Below are 18,079 nucleotides of genomic sequence, written 5' to 3' on the forward strand. Positions count from 1 at the left end.
TGATTAAATTCCTGTAGTCCTTGAAAAAGAGAGTGGTGTCAGATCAAGATATGCTGATCCATGAGACAGTGCTCCAAGGACAGCTGCATAAGAAACAAATACAGCCTGCTGGACAATTCACCCCAAAGTGCACATTCATATGCATGGCAGACCAGGCTCATCTGTATCAAATAACACTTAGCAATGTGCCATCAATATTTTTTTTTAATTTATTTAACATTTACTGAATTATTTTGCTCAAGTTTTCTCCTTTGCCCTCATTGCAAAGAAGTCTTTAATTGGACAAGGTTTAGAATTTACTCAGAAATTTCAAATTTTAAGTGAAATTTCACTGTAAAGTTTTACAGAAGTGGTACATTAAGTGAGATTGTAGAAATGTATCTCATTCTTCTACTCTCCAGATTATTCTTGTTAATTGATGATTTCGAATGTGCCTGACTATAACCTTGAATTTGTCTTTAGACTGCTGTGCTGCATGACAATGCCTATGTAGCCTGACAGACGATTCCTATCTCCATCCTGTAAGGGAAACAGCAGTGGATAGACTGACTAGTATGTCATTTCCATGGGAAAAGCAAACAAACCAACAGTAGCTGGTAGACCTGTGGTGGTGTCAGAAAAAAAGCCCTACCATTCATGGTCTCAGATGAGGAGAAGGCACAACTAATCACTCTGTCTCAGCTGAAGACAACCTAAACCCCCAGTTTGGTGAACATGAATGTAACAAAATAGCCTTTTGGAGAGAAGTGTCTAGTGTTTGATATCTGAATATCTACAGACTTCTGGGTCTACAGTGCTATTGAACCATACACCTTTTATGCAGCAATTGCTAATACCTAGTCAGCACTGCAAGCCGAACTCCATCAAATGATTCTTAAACTAAATATCTTTAGCTAAGTATCTTGAGTATCTAAGACGTGAATGTTGATTTTTAATTTTAAAAATTCTAGTTCTCACCACAATTTTTGTTCTTTAAATCAGTGTTAATTTTTTGTCTGTTCTGAATATAAAGAACTTTATTCTGTAAGCTTTCGATTGCATTGTTTCTCATTACTATCAGCAGTTAAAATCTCTTTCCAACACAAATATTTTTTGTCTGTTCTAAACAAGAAACATCTTGTAAGAACAAAGTGTTATACAACACTCAAAACTCTCAATTCTTTTTCCCTCGTCAATTTTTCAGCAACTTTTTAATGGATGAAAACCAAGTCTTTAGCAAAGTAATCTGATAATGGTATTTCTAGTGTTATATTCAAGCGTTGCGATGTTGGTCTATTTTTCTTGATACTCCTTAAGAGTTATTTTAGCCTTTTAAGTGGTACTTGAGAGTCAGCTATTTCAGATTCTAAAGCCTGTTAAGTCTCATAGCTTTCTAGGACGCTGTTCCTCTGCCATTTATCATAAGCACTGTGTTTTGTTCTCAGCTGAATGACATTTGGAAGAATTAAAAACTGCAGTGGGATCATCCAAGTGGCAGTTCAAAGGCGATATTTTGTTTCCAATTGACAGCAAGATGCCTGCTGGAGCTAGTGAGACTGAGCAGATTGCAGTGGGATAGTCTGGCTATTTTCAAGCTGCACCGTACAGCTTGGAGTCTGAACAATCCATTCAAGCCTGGGGGATCTGCGATATGGTTAGCAGGCAGCTGCAAATTAGCCAGCCCACAGCTATGCAAAGGATAATGGAATCAAGCATTGCTAACTGCTAGAAAGACTGACAGTCTAGAGAGGAGTTCCCAGAAAGAAAAAAAAAAAGAAAGAAAAAAAAATGCAAGGAAACAATATAACACATCCCCTCAAGTTGTCTCCTGGATATATGGTAAGAAAAGTTTGGTATGAAAGACAGTGTTTGTCAGTGCCTCTTTTTCTTCCACCAGCAGAGTGCAATTTTATCTTGGTCAGCAAATTTAGTTGAAACAACAGCAACAATGTGTGTGGAAAATACCAAGTGACTGTATTGCAGATCACTAGCAAAATTAACAAGAAAGGAAGGGAAGGGAAGGGAAGGGAAGGGAAGGGAAGGGAAGGGAAGGGAAAGGGAAAGGAAGGGAAGTGAAGGGAGGGAAGGGAAGGGAAGGGAAGGGGAAGGGAAGGGAAGGGAAGGGAAGGGAAGGGAAGGGAAGGGAAGGGAAGGGAAGGGAAAGGAAGGGAGCTGGATCAGCTATCTCTTTCTTCTAATGGCAGATGAATTTACTGAATATGTAATGGATGACTAAAAATGAATAGAAAACTGTTACTATCACTTGTAGGGCAACACCATAGTGCAGAAGGACATTTCTTCCATTCAGACTTTCAAGAATATTAAAAGTAATATAACAGCTATTTTCTAGAAAGTGTAATCTTAAAAGTGTTTTTGATGTGTGTTGCACATCACCTTTCAATATTTCAATGTTGTGGTAATGTGTCTTTAGTAATCTACTGCATTATAAGTGCCTCTTAAATAGAAAATACATGTGATCTGATGTTTCTGGCACTTTTATGCTTAGGCATGTTATGTTATATTTGGTTGAAAATTACAGTTTTCACACAATTTCCAACTTTACTAAATAGATCTTTCTTTTCATTGTCAGAGAAGACATGAATCAGAATCAGATATAATAGTTAAAGAGATGGCCTCTCCAGATCACAGAATCACAGAATCACAGAATGACCTCAGATCATCCATCTGATCAATAGAGCTGCATCTACATTAAAAGTTTATGTAGATAAGCTGGTGTTGTTCCATATAAATAAATTTTAGCTACATTTTGAGATGTTCTTTACAGTTTTTACACTGTTTCTCTGAAATAATAGCTTACAATTTTATTTTATTTTTTGCATACACTCTCATTGGGCAGTTTTCAAGCGATCCTTCTATTTCTTTTACATATTTACTATCCATAATTTGTATTGAAAGAACAATTATTTTACTTGTACTTATCCTGTTCTCTGACTGAAACATTGACATTTTAGAGAGAAAATCAGATGCACTTAATGAACATATCTAGCTCACAGGTCATAGACCAGTCATGCTGTCATTTTTAAAAAATCATAACATATCCAGACTTATACAACCTTTAAAATGTTTCAGCCCAATCACGATTATTAGAATTCAAGAAAAGGACAAATATTGTTTTAAAGGACTCATTCTCTGTTCTCTCATATACTGCATGTTACTTATGCTTTTCTCTGTGATATGCAGAGTTAGAAAAGAGTTTAAATGGATTTGGTGATGATTCTGGTAGTCTTGATATTGTCCTTCTTGCCCTATTTTCATAAGGAATAGCCTACTCATTTAATCTTTAGATAAAGCTTCAGTGACTTTGAAAGAATAATTAATTCACTGTCATTGGTATCTGCTGACTTGATGTCACATATGCAGCTGAATTAGAAGATGAAGAAACTTGCAGATGTTTCTATGAATACTTAAAAGTTATAAAAATCCACATGACTGGGTTATTTGACCCATGAATCAGAGGAAATCAATGAATCATTTTTATTTATGGCAATACACTTCTTTATATCCAATTCAGGAGACATAGCTGAAAGAGCTATAGCTCTTCTCCTCAGTAGCTCAATATTTTTAAAAAGGAATAATAAATGTGGTAAATACTTGTTTACAGAAACCAAATGTCTGTAGCTGACATTTTTAGCAATAGTATTTCCCTTCAATTCCCTAAACATAGCTAGATTTTCACCAGCCTATGCAATACTGTTTAATCCCATTTCAGTTGGGAATGTCAAACAGTTCGAGTAAGGAATAAAAAAATCTATTCACTTTCATTTCTGCTTTCATAACCACTTAGTTGGGTAACCTAAAGAATGCTCATTTGCAGATAATGTGAGGTAGAATGGGAAAGAAAGAGTTAGCTAAAGTCTCTTGGTAGTCACATGACACAGAATCTGAACAGTCCTTTAGCTGAATCCAACTTGAAATATTGAATCAACAAGAAAACAAACAAAAACCACTCTCAGCTAATCAGAACTTATACCTCCATGCAATAGGTTCTACAGAATCGCTGAAGGAGTTTTATTACTTCTTTTCTCAGCCTTATAAATTACTCTTGTTGCATCAAGTTCATGGACTACTCCTGTAAAAAAAAACATTGCAGTTAACAGCTGTGAACACTTCAGGCAAACAGAAATCCATTTGACTGGGAAGAAATTGTACAACACGTGATATGTCTCAGAATTCTCTTCTACTAGTTTCTGTCACTGTCAGTGTTCACATGAGAACAGATTTGTTTGTTTGTTCTGTGAACATCACATAATTATTGTTGAAAGTCTGCAGTTCCTCACAGGCCCAAGCCATTCCTCCCTCATGGAGCTGGAGCAAGGATGAGAGCAGGCTGCAATTGCAACTCAGGCTGGATGTGAAGCTTCTCTGTTGGCCTCCTAACTTGCCAGCTATCAGACAGCAATAAATAATGTATAATCATCCTCAAATCTAGAAAACCAGTGTATAAATTCATTATGAAATAATAAAATGCTAACCAGAGAATTTTAACCTGTAACTGCCAGAGAGGCAGACCCTCTCTATTCTATTTCTGATCATTTGTATTTAGTCTAACCTAGTGTTGCACAGATATTACTCAAACAAATCCAACATGCAAAATATGGCTGACATAAAGCATAAAGTGCAACTGGCTATGTTTGTTTTCTGCCATACTCAGATGAAAAATATGTATTTACCTTTATCCATCTTTCAAAGTATTTCAGTTTTTTCCCTGAGCAGCATTCAAACATCCCAGCTGGGAAGCAGGGACCTGTATGGTATGAACAAAAATTATCAACTCAATTAGGAAAATTCACTCTGGGAAATCATACTGTTTAGGATTACAAAGCTAAATACTTTTGCTTGGCTCGTTCAGAACATGATTTAATGCACACAGATTGCTTATACTAGCTTATACTAGCCAGAGGCTGACAGTCCTTAATTAAGCAGAGTGTCCCAATGCCTTCAGAAGTTCTGGATTTGCTCAAAAGGGGACTGTCTAAGGGGTTGTTATACCCACTTTCCAGGCAGTGCAACAGAGGAATAAAGAAACAAAGTTTCTTAAGCCTTTCAGAACTTTGTGAGTTGATAGCACATTTATGAGGATTCAAATATCCAGACATCTAATCCCTTGCTGCAAAATATGAAATAATAAAATGTGTTGGTTTTTTTGTTGTGTTTGGTTTGTTTCTGGTGATTTTTATTTTTGTTATTTCTAAATAAACGAGTTACAAAATAACACTGAATTGTCAAATCTGGAAAGCTCTGGGAACAAGATCTGGGATTTCAGATATTTTTGCAATGTAAGTATTTCTTCTTTGCACAAGAAACTGTCTACCCATATGTCTCCAGGGCTCTCAGTACACTCCCATAAACAGATTATTTAGTCACCTCTTCTGTTTACCATCACTCAGTCATTTCATGCAAGTAATAAGTAAATTTCTTTCATTAATAGCAATTACCATGCATATATGTATGCAAACATACAGTCACCTTTGGCAAACTTTCCATTATATCATTAACTAGATTCTACTTGCAGCCACATTAGCTTCTTGTGCATATGCTGCCCTGTCTCCTTATTTCTTTGATCTATTTGTTGGTATACATTGCACCAAGAGGAGAAAACACAGGCCTCCTGAAAACCCCACAGCAAGTTTTCTCTGCAGAGTAAACTAAGTGGTGATGAGTGGTTCAGCTTTGTTTTCCCCCTCAAGTGGCATTTTATCAGTTGTTCTCTAGCAGCCCTGCATCTCTAGATATAAAAAGGAAGTGCAAAGCACTGAGCAGAGTGTGACAGACATGCTGCTGCAGTGATTAATGTGCTCATCCAACCCAATGCCTCACCATCCAGTCAATTAATCACTCTCCGGTATTTTGGAATTTGTTAAATTCAATACCATTTTTAATGTATTTTTACCATTATGCAGCCTTTCTTTTGAAGTGTGATGTCACCAATTCTCAGTTTCTTTCCTGCTTCATTTTATTTCTTCACTGTCTGCTAAAACATATTTCAATGACTGCTGCTGTGCTTGGTGGGTAATTTCATTTCCTCATTGGGAGCTTTCTAAGGATACACTCCAGAAAACACTAAATATGTGAAGAATATTTTTTCCTTCATTTCTGTTTCTTGGGACAAACTCACTCCTGCACCAGAAACTCAGCTCTTGCACAATGAAGGTTCATGTTCTCACCCAGATGTTCCTGGCTGAGAAGGAGATAAGAACAAGCATTCTGCCATCCTGCCAGACCAATGCTGCAGTGGATTTTCCTTATACTTGAGAAGAAGTGGACGTACATGGTCTGGCCCCAAAACAGCTCCAGAAATAGTGATTTCATGTCCATTTCTCGATCTGAATGTCTCTATAGCAGGCCGTATGAAAAATTTGTACTGAAAGGCCCCCTCAAAGCACCTTAGCGGGCAAAAGAGTATTAACAAACCTCAACAATCCAACCAACTCATTTTCAGCTTTCCACATGACTTTAAGCAGCTATTCTCTGACCTCAATTTTCCTTTTCTAGTTGCTGCGTTTGGCAAGCTTCCTACAAAAATAAATCTTCAGCTTGGTTACTCTTATTAATGATGTCAGGCAGGGCATTTTGCAATCTGAGACTCTTTGTGCTAGAAAAGAGTTTGAACAGATTTGATAAGAAACACCAGGCAACAAGCTCTGTTTTGAGAAGGAAAATGATTGATCATTACCCCTGCACAAAGAGAAACAGAAAGTTACACATTTAAGTGCAGGCTCTGAATAATAAAAGTACAGCACTTTAGCCCAGCAACCTGCTAGAACTGGGAGAAAACAAAATACCGTACAGGGTCATAAAAGCTAGATTTAGCAGGAAGCATACAGGGCAAACATCACCTAGTAGGGGTGACAAGGTTCACCAGACAAGCCTTGAGAACAACTTAGTTCATTTGCAGATGAGATGGGGAATGCTCCTACCTTAGTCTCTGTACAAACCCCACCGGTCTCGTATAAATTGTATTTCTTATTCATACTGATATGCACATAAGCATATACATGCAAATGCATATGATGAGAACATCCAGCGTTCTACCTAGTAATGCACCTGTAACTGGAATGAAAAGCAGAAATAAAAGCACAGTGTTACTGCTTTCAATTCATGTTACACTGTAATGTATCACTAATGTTAATGACAGAAGTGGGACAAGGAACCTTAGACCTGTGTCATTTTGTTCTGTACAGTAACATTCTCACTGACTTCAACATCAGAGAACCAGCTCTTTCAGGCTCAAAGAAGTAAATTCAAATTGCAGTATATTGCCCTTGGGATGCATAATTGTTCAAGTGACTAGGTTATAAAAATTAACTTAATGCTTTATTAGAATATGTTGTGATTTAGAGTCAAAATGCCAAGCACAATTATTTCTTATGGCTTAAAATTAGTCTTTTTTCCCTTGTGTTGGAGGCAAATTGTTAGTTCATCACTTGCATCAAGAAATTAGACTGTATACTGAACTACCTTCAGTACAGCTAGCTGGAGCTCATCCCAAAATCTGAGATACTTGTTATCTAACCTCTAGCTCAGCTGTGCTGAATCAGGCATGCTAGTTCCAGAGTGTAGGTAACTACTTCACAAAATAATGAACTATAGGTAAGGATAGAAAACACTTTGGCCTGATCACTGACAAGTTGTCCTCATTGTTTAATGCCATAAGAAAGGCAGCACCTCTGATGAATCATGAGGAAATTCTGGTAACAGTGAAAGAAAATATTAATGGCATCCAAATTCGAAGAGGGAGATTCAAAATCTCATGGAAAGTTTGAACTCAAATGTTTTTTTAAAAACAGTGAAACTGTTTCAGAAGAGGTTAGGAGAAGGAGCAGAGAGTTAGCCATACAAAAGCCCACAGGAAAAACTTGTACTCAAATCTACCAATACAAAGGCGGAGAAATAACCTGAGTGATGTTTGCACATAGTCCAGAGCAAGTAAAAAGAGAAGAGCAGAAAGGTGAAGATCTCTTCCAATAGACCCATGAGCAGGAAACAATCCCTTCCCCAGCAGAACAACCAACCAAACAGACAAATAAAACAAGCAAAAACTGGACAGTTTTAAGAAAGACCTTGTGATACTAATGAAAGTGATTCATTTTGTAATTTTCATTTCTCACGGAGTCTGGAGAAGGTAGTGAAAACCAAATTTTCCACGTTTGCATCACCTAAATCCAGTCTGTCCTTTCTTTGTAGGACTTCTCACAAGGAACAAGGGTGCAGTGCAACCTTTAACTCTTAAGGCAGTAGTTTAATACTTCATCCTATTTATTGAAATGCACTTTTCCTGCTTAGAGCGATGTTTTCAGAGAGACTGTTTAAACCAGATTTCACCTAAGGCCAGCTGAGAGCATCTGTATGGCTGCTGGGACACAGACTGGAGTCCCAGGATTGCCTTGCAGCAGCTCCTAGTTAAATAGCACCCTGCTAACAAATTTAGAGAACGTCATATCTATGTATGTCATACATATTTAGTGGCTGCTAAGGTCAGCTTCTTAGAATACTCTTGTTTGTTTTGTAGAAATGTTTCATTTTTTATGCTAGACAGAATCTTAGTGAGAGTGATCTTCTCTGTTTTTGACAAAAAGGTATGTAATTGCTGATGAATTCTATGCAATCCATACAAATGTAGCGTTGCACTGGCTTATATACAAATGCAAAGTAGTGGATAATAATGACAGGAAAGAAAGAAGCAGGAAGTCAGTGAAAATGAAATCAAAAGAGATACAGCTGTAGACTCCATTCAAATGAATTTACTTCATTTGGTCCCCTTATTTGTCTTATTTCTTGTGTACCAGCACTTAGAATTAATGGCCCACAGTTTCCTTCCATGCCTGAGCAGCAGCCACCATGAAAGGATGGCTGCCATAATCAGTCAGTGTCCTAGCATAAAACTATTCAGATTCACCACAGATAGCTCTGGAAGGGAAAATCCCTTAGAAAGAAATTGATTTCTGCTGCTGTTTTTATCCCAAATTTTCATACATTTTAAGCAATTCTAATTTTCCATATAGGAATATGTATATATTAAATATGTATTATATATTATAGATATTTCCATGATAGGAAAAGGTACAAGGTTATCTCTTCCAACATTTTCAATTTTCGATCCCTTGGATTCCAGCTTGAGTTATCTGAGTGCACAGGGTCCCCATAAGAATACCATGAGTACTGTTGATGAGAACTTATCAGACTGAGGCTAGACACATGACTGTATTACAGATGTACCAGAAAATACTTGGTACTTTTCTAGCATGTCCTGAACAATTTCTTGGTGTAAAAAAAACAAACAAACAAAAAAACACATACATCCTTAAGAATTTAGAGATTGTCCAGGATCTTCTGTTGATATGCAGTCCACTGTCATCATGAGTAGTGCAATTACAGTTCCAGGCCTGGCCAGAAAGTGCTCTTTGGAGCTCAGCATATTTTGGGTAACTCAAACATTTTGACTTTGCAGAGCTATGGCAATAATCACACAGCACTTAAAAATAAATACATAAATAATATACCTGTAATCTTGTATTTCATTTGATGGAAACTTAAAAGAGTCAAGAAGTAAATGTGAAAACATGTGGCCAGAAGAAAGTTTAAACACTTCCCTATTTTATCCATGGTTCCCACCCTTGGTTATTGTAAGTAAAAACTGGGATGAAATTAACTTATTTTAAAAGTACATTGCTAAGATTTGCATGGAAAAGCCAGCCTCTGGCTACCTCTACCTGATGCTTATTCCAGTTCCTCTTGAAGTCACTGCAAATCTTTCTGTTGTCTTGAACAGAAGATGAAAGTCTTTTCAGCACTAAAGTGAATCAGAGATTAAAACAAAAATATTTGTGTGACAACCTTTTATTAAAATCAGTCCCTTCTGGGTAGCAGTATGCAGTATGCAAAGACAGTACTGATTCTGTCTGATAAATGACTGGGACTGCCTTTCTGTGTTTCCTGTTTCATTTATTTGAATTTATTTCCTTGGTTGTTACCTATAGGTTCATAAGATAGATATAGGTAGACATACATAATCAAATTCAGCTTTGTCTGCAAACATCTGACTTATTATGGTCATATAATCACAGAATCATATGAAAAAATAGGACGGAGGAGATCACCAGAAATCTAGTATCTATATGATGATAACAGGATTTAGTACAGTCTTCCCAGCTTGAATGTGGTTCAGTTTTCTCTGTAAAACTGCAATTAGATCCTCTCTTATTCTTTTCTTTAGGTTAAATACCTTTAGCTCTCAGATGTTCTTTACTCCAGCTCCCTAACTGTCCTCAGTGCCACACCATTGGGCCACTGTCCATCCCACAACCAAATGCTGTAATTTTTAATTCTGCAAGTGGATCAGCATTATAATGACCTGAATAGATGCCATAAAGGCATTAAATGATTTAGCCTTCATAGTATTATCTACTTATAGCTATCCTTCCTTGATTATTAGTAGAGAATGTTTTTTGTACTGTTTTTCCTCTTGTAGTCAACATGCTTCTGGACAATTTCTCCTTGTAGTCTGGATCGCTTGTAAGTGAACAATTCCATTAGCCACTTTGCTATATAGTTTGCCTCTATATGCTTTTGCATTCATCCTCTTCTTTGTTGTTCTTAAATCAGTGACTTCAGACAAATTACTCTCTTACATTTCCTGTGTTTCCTCCATAATCAGAAAGAATTTGTGCCCTTGACAATATGACTTAAAATAAATTCCAGGTTGTTCTAACTGTATTCTTCCATTCTATCAGATTTCCAAAAGATCTTACAAAGCAACAAACTGAGTTAGTTGCAGTTCATCTACTTGAAATCCGTATTTTTTAATTAGCAGTTATTTTGTACTTCTCTGTAAAAAGTATTAGTAAATAAACTCCTTTGTACACTTAGGGAAGTTAAGAACAAGAACAGGAAGTTTATTCATTATTAAAAACAAACAAAGAAAAAAAAATTTAAAAAAAGAATCCCCCAAGTCTCCCCACCTACCTTACTTTAAACAAATATTTAGTCAAGTCAGAGCTGAAAGTGATACCCACTCACCACACTCACTGTTGTCATCTTGGTTCTTTACTTCTACAGATCAGTAACTAGAGGTGATCAAGGCAGCTTAGAAAGTAGTGAAGAATTTCTGTTCTCAAAAAAACAGGGAAACTAAGGCGTAAAGCTATTAAGGTAATCTGCACAAATGAAGTAGACTATTTTTTTGCATTAACATCAACACAAGTGTGGCACAGAGTCAGAAGAGTGACAAGAGCGGCTGAATTATGATTATTTAGGATTTGGAACTAAAATGTCTTCAAAGTCTTTAGTGTCAGAATACTATACATCAGCAAGACATTTGAGAAACACGGAGAGGACTTGAAAGGTCAGGAGAAGACAGTGATCAGATGATATAAACAAGAAAATATCAACAATTACACATTTCCATTTTTTGTGTGCATATTTGTTAAGAATATTTCTGTATTACCTACAGAACTGTCACTTATTAGCTATGTGAGGTTCTTATAGAGTTATTTATTTTTATAAAAAAATATTGTTGACTTAAGAAAAGCAAGGAAGCTAACAGAAAATCACATAGTAAAAAAAAGAAATGAAAATGCAAATACTTGAGAATATAACTGAAATTTTCTAATTCAATATACATAAGACATAAAAGATTCAAGGCTGAAATTTAGTAAATAGATTGACTATAAGAATAAGCTTCAAGTTTGGAATTAAAATGATCTGAAAGCTCTGAACACATTAAATGTGACCTTTAAGCTTCAATTTCTTGTGTGGGAGTGTAAGGTTAATGAAATAGCTGAAAGATCATATTTGTAAGAAATCTGCCTGCTGGTGGAAGTAATGTTAGTTTAGCCAATGCTGTTAACATTCTCCACAAAGAATCAGTAGACTCTGAGGTCTGACATGTTATTTATTTGATAAAGTGTTTTATTCCTGAGCCTCAGTTTTTGCATTTCCCTTGTTTTCTTCATGCCCTCCATGATTCCAAGTATAAAAATAAAAACCTGACCTTTTTACTAGGCCAGAACCACACATCTAAAACCTAGAGAGCATTTGGACTGAAAGAACTTGATGTTTAACAGTCTGCATTGTGGGTTGTTGTTTTTTTTCCCATTCATACTTGAACTGCATGACAGGTATTATACAAGTTGTTATACTTGTTTACATGAAAAAATTAGTTTGCCCTTTCTTGCTTCACTCAGTGTGTCATTTACACAACCCTTGCACTGCAGTCTTTAGATTAATTTTTCCTTGCAAATAAGTTGCCTAAGTCCAATAAAAAATTTCCACCATTAATGGATCTGTATGCCTGAATAACAACCCCAAAATATGAAGATAAGAGGGATGAAATGCTAAACTGATCCAAAGAAATATATATATTTTGTTGTGAAGAATGATGTTGCCAATCACCAAAGAAGGCGATTCTTCCATTCTACTCAATATCTGTGAGGCCATACCTTGAGTACAGTGTCAAGTTCTGATTCCCCAGTACAAAACTGGAATATGCTTGAAGAAGTCCAGTGTAGGGCCACCAAGATGATTAAGCTATTCAACTCAGAGAAGGGGAGGCTTAATGTCCATAGGTACCTGAAGAGAGAATGCAAAGAGGATGAAATCAGGCTATTTTTAGAGGCATCCAGCAGCAAAACAAGAGGCAATAGGCACATATTGGGACACAGGAGGTTCCCTTTTAATATCAGAAAACACTTCTGAGCTGTGCAGGGGATGGAGCACTGGCAAAAGTTGCCCAGTCTCATTGTGGAGTCTCCTCCTTAGTGATCAGAAGCCACCTAGTCATGGACCTGATCAACTTGCTTTGAGTGATCCTACTTGAGCAGGTGTTGGACCAGATGGTCTCCGGAGGTCCCTGCAAACCTTAGACATTATGTGATTCTTTGAAACAATGTGAATTCTTGTTTCCCTTTCTTTGTCTGCCTTCCATCTCACTGTTTTATGCATCATAATTTCTTAGGGGGAACTTTTCAATGTGCCATTCACCCCCTGGTGCTTTTTTATACACACAGAAATACATTAAAATAACATTAAAGATGTGCCAAAGACTAAAGACTGTCAGCACTAACAATGCTTGTACAGTTTTAATTTGGTCTCATGTGTATATGATGCAGCTGTTAATATTTTCCACAGAACCTATGCCTCACTCAACTTACAAGATGGACAGAGCTTACTGAACAAGCGGCTATACAATATCTCATTTGTCCTCATTTAAGGCACATAATTAAACTGTTTTTATGCAAAAATATTCCTTCTCTCATGGGCATTTCTAGAATACTCATCACTGGAGTGATTCTCTTGTACAGACATGCACAGACAGTGTTTGTAAGACAAAAGGAAATATATTATTGGGATTTTTCCATAGAGTAATGAAGACTGGAGGAATTGAATCCTTTAAAGAGTAGGTTTGGTTATTTCCTAGATGACAAAATGAATCTCCATTGCAAGGGTCCTAAATTGTCACCTTCAGATGGAGCAGAGGAGACACTGAATGGCTCTTCCAAATAATTCTTGTATCCTACATGCGTGCTCAAACACATGTATGACTACCGCTATTGATTATCTTGAATAACATGCAGAATATTTCCATCCTATGTGACCATCAGTGCAGCCACAGGAACTGTTTCTACTAACCATCTTCAAGTGGTCATCATCCATACTTGAGGTTAACTTCAGACAATTATGTATTAGGGACTTCCTGAGTGGTCTTAATTATGAGCAGACACTTTATCCAGGACAGTCATTTTCATCAGCAAAGCACAGAAGTTGTGTGCATTGCTTGGATTTAGACACAGCAAGAGCAGCTTGAAGAGAATATTAGGGACTGTCCAAATTTCCCATCTCAAATGCTTAATTGTGCAGATGGTGGTCTGTTCAGTCAGTCCAGCTCCATCACAGTTATTCATTTATGTATCTCATGTACTTCTGAAGTCTCATAGCACTTCTGACAACACAGAATCTTTAAATGCATTTATTCCACATAAGAAAGGAGGCATATTTATGTTGGTGAAGTATGTCCTTATTCCTGCTGCTTCATCTTTTGCAGCATATCCTTGTTCCATGCAAGTCCTAATTCACATAATTCTTCTTAAAGGCCACCATTGTTCTCATCCTCTTCCCTTTATTTTGCCCCAGTCTCAGTGTCATCACTTGTATCATCATTCCAGCCATTCCGAATCATCATTCCATTCTGCTTCTCGAGAATCTTCATTGCAACCCCCTCACCTCCTTTTGTTCCTGTTTTTCTTTCTACCCTTCCCCAGGGTGACTATCCAAATTCCCTATATTTATACCGTTCACCTGAGAGGAATTATGCCTGCAACTACCTTTGTTCGTCAGTGCCACATATTCTAAATTTTCTCTAGCTCTTCATTGGATTTTGGTCTTCTATCTCCCAATTACATTTCTTATTTTTATCCCTCACATTTAGCCTTTTTGTCTTCGAATCTCAAGCTCCCTACGTGGATCACAATTTCCAGACTCTTTTATGCCTCTTGCCTCTTCTATCTCAGACATTTCCAACTTTTTTTTGCCTTTTTTTTTTTTTTTTTTTTTTTAATCCAGTCAAAACGAGATTAAAGAGGGTAGCAGCAGGAGAAGCACAGCATGTTGGTGGAGAAGAGGTCCCTGCCCTCCCAAGAGACACAAGTAGCAGCTATAGGAAGGCCAGGTTCAGCCCAAACAGCTGTGGCACAATTGTACCCAGATGGAAGCTTCAGCATCAGTATCCACCAGAGCCACTGCCAAGAATATTCAAGGGTAGATTATTCAAAAGCTTTTAAATTTCCCACATTTGGGCACTTTCTCATCCTTGACAAAAGAACTGCTCTTTAACCACCTTTCCAGCCAAAACTCAGGTCATGTTATTAAAAATCCATGCAGGCTTCTTACCTTCAGAAAAAGCTCCTTCTTCTCCTGAACCTTTCATTCTCAGATTCTGCAAAAAATAAAAAAAATAAAATAAAATAATAATAATAATAATGTTAAAAAAAGAGCTAGTGTTAAAATTTTATAAACAAAGGCTAACATTCTGGCCACAGCAGAGCAGCTGGGAAGGAAAGTTCAACCTTCACATTTCATTGTTGCAAATTTATAAGAAAATGAAAACAGAGATTTGATATAGGAAATGCCATACTAAGTATACTATCAGCAGTGCTACTGATGGCTCCTTAAAGAAAGAAAGCACAGTAAGTTGATTTAAGTTTCTACTTGCTTATACTTTTTTGTATTTAACGTTTTTTCTTTATGCCCAAAACTCATAGATGCAGCGTTGCAAAATTCATTCTGTGCAGCCATCCAGATGCTTCTGTCCAGTATTGCACACTGAGGAAAGCGGGGAAAGCTAGACAGGAGCTGATGCAGTAATGTATCACTGATTACCATATACTGTAGAAACACAACACAAGAACAATATAACAGAAAACTGCATAAAGGCCTCAAAAAATAATTAAGTAAACTACTATATCCTTTTTGTGCATGCTGTGCTATTTTCTGAAGACTGACTCACTCACCATTCCAGATATGCCTATTGTTTTCTTAATGCAATTAGTTGCCTACTAAGTGCAAGTGCCATTTTTAGAACAGTAGGAACTTCAGTTTTGGAATGAGTTTTTAACAGATTGCATTAGGGACAAATTCAAATGACTAGTTGGCTATCCATTCCTTTCATTCTTCATTTTTTCTTTCCCAGTAGTGATGGAAGATCTACACCTTTAAAACAAGACTTGCTACGACAACCAGCATTGAGCTAGATTTCCTAAGTTGATTGTCTAGACATAATTACTCCTTTTCTTATTTCCCAGATTTCTCCAATACTCCCAATTATTTTTTTTCTTTATTTAGCAGTCCCTAGATGCCAAAAAAACTGTTGTCTTCTTATAAAATCTTTGAAATCTCTTCAGCCATTTCTGCTGCAGTCCCAGTGGTGTCCACTCTCTCTCCTCACATGATGCCTTCAATCAGTGAGCAAATTCTCCAGCTGTGCTGTTTAGCATGAAGCAAAACAAGCTGCTTAGTACAAGCAGCAACAAGAGTAATTAAAAAAGAAACAAGAAAGGACTTTAAAATTCTTCTGCAACACAGGGTTTTTCTTCAACACTTATCCTTTTTCCCATTTAAAAAGAAAATACAACAATTTAAATTAAATTTTTGACTACAGGATTTAGGTGAGTTCAAAATTCAACTTCCATACAGAAAACACTAGGAAAGAATAGCAGTTACTGCATATACTACATCTTAACAGCTGGCAGATATGTAATGCCATCAATAATGTATAACTATATATATAAGTTTTATATCTCTGTAGCCTTTTTTGAAGACCGTGGCTTATTGCAGGGATGATATTGAGCAATCAATCTTTATTTATAAAGCTGTTTTCATAAGTACCAAATCTTAAAGGACTAGAGAACTAAAACACACCAGAATATCAGTGAGAGACAAAAGAGAACCAACAATATTACACAAATGTTTCCAGAAGAATACAGCTCATATACATTATGAAAACTGCATCTGATTGAATAGGGAGAGCTTTAACTTAAATACACAAGCAGGTATGGCTTACTTAAAGTCGTTAGGAACAACTATTGAAGAAAAAGTCTCCAAAACACAGAGTATGAGAAAAGCCAACGAGAGCTGAACTGGGCCCTCAATGGGGAAAAAAATAAATAAAATTAAAATTAAAATTAAAAAAATTGAAATTTTAACTCCATTGATGTCTGGATCCCTTGTGGCCACATATTTATTTCCACAGATGCTCTGTACCATGCTATCTTTTCTGAGAGGAAATATAGGAGGAGTAATAGAATGCAGTGAGACATAAGATATGCCCTACAGAAAACAAAGGCAGGCATGGGGGAATGAATTGTGGCTGGAGCAATGGGGAAATCTGATGTCCTAGTGTCTGAAACATTGATTCCTGCAATATTTTTCACCAGGAAGCATCTAAATTAAAAATCACAGACAAAAGGAAATATATTTTCCAGCTGAATGCTCTAGTCAAAGGTTTTTGACCCTTGGTGTACCTCATCTCTTTTTGGTTCTGCCTACTTACAAGCATTTCCCTGATTTGTAGGCAGCATCAAGTGCTAAACACAAGAAAACCTGAATAACTTTTAGCCATCACTCCCTTGTTGATTTTTGAATTGAGGTCAAATCCCTGCAGGCAAAGTATTTCCCAAAACCAGATATCTTGCTTTCATGCCAAACCTTTCAGACAGATCTGCACTAATAAATGGAACACGTCTGAGACACAGACTCAAGCACTGGATGTAACTGCCTATACTGGTCAGCTTTCAGCATGTTTCCCAATACCTTTTGATCCTTCCTCTGTGAATTCCACCTCCACATCTATACCGAATCTCACAGAAATATCTCTGTCCACACTGGGATGGGATTTTACACATACCTTTCTTCCTGCGGCTTCCTACTGGATATTGCCATCGCTGTATTTAATTTCTGCCATTTACCATGCAGGACATTTGGAGATTTGTGCCTTTGTTTTGAACCCTTCACCCTAAGGAAATTAGTACTGAGATGTTAGAAATGCCAATGTCCCTTTTTTTAATTCTCAGCCAGTGTACACCTCTATTCAAGCCTGAGTACTTGGAGTTTTGCTTCATTTCTCATCTGCTGTCATTCCTTCTCTCCTAGGTTAATTCCTTCCACTTCTCATTTCACATACTAGTAGAAGCAGAATATCATCGGGCATACATCACTAAGAATTTGTTTTTATCTCTTTACTTTGGTTGGTTGCTGTTCACAAAATTCTCTAAGGGTAATTTGCCAAATGTCCTTTTACATCACATTTATGCTATCACACTCTGGAAATTAACTGTAAGAGTGTAATTAACAAATTCAGACATCCTAACCCCCCCTCCCCTCCTCTCCCCTCCCCAACAGACTGTGCAACTGCTTGTTTGGCTTGAGGTAATATATACAAGGTACCCCAAGAAACACTTACATAACAATGAAAGAAGGACATATTCTAAAATCATCTGTTTAGGATGACAAAATGTGAAGCTGCCTTGGCCTACTTACTGAGGTGTGTATTTCTACATATGGGGGCTGAGAAATGATAGGAGCAGGAGGT

The sequence above is a fragment of the Coturnix japonica genome, chromosome 1 (genome assembly GCF_001577835.2).
Source record: "Coturnix japonica isolate 7356 chromosome 1, Coturnix japonica 2.1, whole genome shotgun sequence".
NCBI classification, from domain to species: domain Eukaryota; kingdom Metazoa; phylum Chordata; class Aves; order Galliformes; family Phasianidae; genus Coturnix; species Coturnix japonica.